Raw genomic sequence first — 2,838 nt, forward strand, 5'->3', positions numbered from 1 at the left:
TAGCTTTCTTATCACAGTTGGTTCTTACATATCATTCCAGCATTCTTGATCATTCGATAGCGAACACAATTTTGTTGGTCATAAAAGTTGGAATTTAATGCAGTGACTCCGATTCGGCGTAAAAGCACATTTATTATCGTTACTAGTTTAATTGGTCTTTTAGGGAAAGTGTCGGCGATCTGTGTGTGGGTACGCCTGCGTGCACTTGCACCCTCAGCCAGGCAAGCATTTCCTCCAATGTTAAGGGATTAAATAATGTAACGAAGTAGATCTGGTCTTCCATCACACGACTGTGACGGTGTTATTATATTGCTACTGAGATAATGAAAGACTGCGATGCATGGCTAATGATGGTCCTAATAAGATATTTGTGAATAATATTGATAATAACGGTAACTGCGACAGTGATTATAGTGATATTAATAATTGTATTAATTATGATGATGGTAATAACAACAATAATAACAACAACAAAAATAACTACGATTACTGCTAGTAATGCTTTCAGTAATAATGATAATGATAATATTATACTTGCACTATCTGCAGATGGCGTAATAACGATAACGAGGACAAAGAAATGTTTATACCATGTACTATGCACTGACGTCACCGCCGGAGACAGTCATGCACCCGTGCTTAAATCAGGAGGTCTGCTGAATGCATCAAGGATTCCCACGATTGCCGATAAATCCGAATCCTTCCCCGGGTTTCCTTTGGGCACCGCCTGTCTGTCGCCAGCCTCTCTCGCCGTTTCATCTGGCTCTCCATATGTTACAAGGCCGGCCGGCCGTGACCTCCAGCGCTTCTGCTGCGACCTAGTGCCCGCTTCTTGGCCCCGAGTTGCAAAGGGCTGGCTAATGTGCGTTAATGGGGCTGAAGGACATTTTTAGTAGATTAGATATGCAGTGTCCATTATTGTGCAACTCCTACTAGTGTAACTACTACTACTACTACTTCTGTCACTGCTACTTCTCATTTTTTTGTATCATTGCCGTGAAATGTCTTGAATCTACGTCTCATTTTTATTACTCAACCGAGAGCACGCACGCTGCACTAAACGGGCCTCCGCGCGCCGAGCCGCTTCCATATGCGACTCCGTTCCCGCTTGTCCTTAGTTCCTCCCACAGAAGGTTTCGAGGCTTGTTTTGTCTTCAGAACATAGCAGGATTTTTTGCATTTGGAAAGCAGTCTCTCGAGGGAAATTTTATACTCATACTTTTTTCCTTTTTTCCTGTGCTCGTTATGTTCTATTTTTTTGATGACATCGCAACCGGTTTTCCATCAGTGAACTGTCTTTCCCAATGCATAGGCCTACAGAACTTACTCGGATCGCCCTTGGCCTCTCGGCTCCCCCTTTCGACATTCCAATGATCCGTTGGTTCGAGCCTTCACTCCGTAAACGTTTGGGCGTCTGATTAGGATGTAAATATGCACTGTTTTCCCATTAATTATTTCTACTACAGATGCTGATAGTCATGATAATGCTTCTGCTGCTACTCTTGCTTTTACAACTACTGCTACTCTAATAACTACTACTACTGTTGCTACTAGCTACAATTACAGCTTTCATTACTAATGTTTTAGATACAACTACAACGTCAACTATTACTACTACAACTACATTTGCTACTACTGCATCTGCTATAAGTCCTTTTGTTACTGTTCCTACAGCTACTTCCATTCATACAAACACTAGCAGTGCTACAGCTGGTTCTATTACTACTTCATCTGCTTCTATTGCTATTGCTACAACTACAACTATACTACCAATATTGCAACTGTTACTGTTATTATTTGTAGTGCAACAACATCTGCATCTACTACTACTACTATTATATCTACTTACATTAGTCCTGTAACTGCTTCTGTAACAACGAAACAAGTAACCTGCCGCTACTATAACAAAAAACAAATATTTTTTTTTTTTTATAATTTCAACGACCATAACAAAGACAACTACAAATACTGTTACTATTACAAGTTCTGCAAATATTAACAATATTACAATTACATCCACGCATTAAACTAATTCGACTAAAATACTTTTACTATTATTACTACAACAGTTACTCGTATCGCAATTGTTTCTGCTACTACAACTGCACCTACTTCCAGCACAACTTCATTGCAGCTGCTGCGACTTCTAGGCAGAGTATTCGCTTTTTAGTTTCTCTTCACGTTGTCTACTTTCCTGATATTTTGTTGAGGCACGGTCTGTCCAACACACACGCACACATACACACGCACGTACATATATGCGCACTCCTATGGAAACAATGCGGTCCGTGCTCTCGCTGACCCGTGGAACAGGAGGTGAAACAAAAACGCTGCCATTCAGTGACCTTATTTTAGTAGCCTCGAGGCTCGCAGGAGCCATCAACATACCGATTTGAGTTCTTGGGACTCGAGAGGAATTAACGCGCGCACACATAAATACATATACGACCATACCCGCATACGCAAAGACACACTCACGCCCACACATACACATACACGCACTCGCAAACACTCACATTCACACACACGTCCGTGCACGTGCACGCACGCACACGCACATACACACAAATACACTATATACGTATTTGCCAATCTGATTACACATATGTATGTGTATTCATGTGCATGCAAGGGTGTGGGCTTATTTACATGACTTATTTATATAAACTGCTCATGTTAAGCAGATTAAATTTTCCCCTCAGTGTGTTGGAGAGTAATGTCATGTAGGTCAGAGGGAGAGAGGGAGGGAGAGAGGGAGGGAGGGAGGGAGGGAGAGAGGGAGGGAAGGAAGGAAGGAGGGAGGGGAGGGGAGGGGAGGGAGGGGAGGGGAGGGGAGGG

General features: G+C 42.3%; 1 protein-coding gene across 1 annotated transcript in view; it reads left to right on the forward strand.

Moving 5' to 3' along the window:
* Positions 1 to 2,838, forward strand: part of Nep3 (Neprilysin 3) — a gene marked incomplete in the record, with an annotated part of 22,949 nt that overhangs the window by 962 nt on the left and 19,149 nt on the right.

Source organism: Penaeus vannamei, chromosome 21 (genome assembly GCF_042767895.1).
Source record: "Penaeus vannamei isolate JL-2024 chromosome 21, ASM4276789v1, whole genome shotgun sequence".
NCBI lineage: Eukaryota > Metazoa > Arthropoda > Malacostraca > Decapoda > Penaeidae > Penaeus > Penaeus vannamei.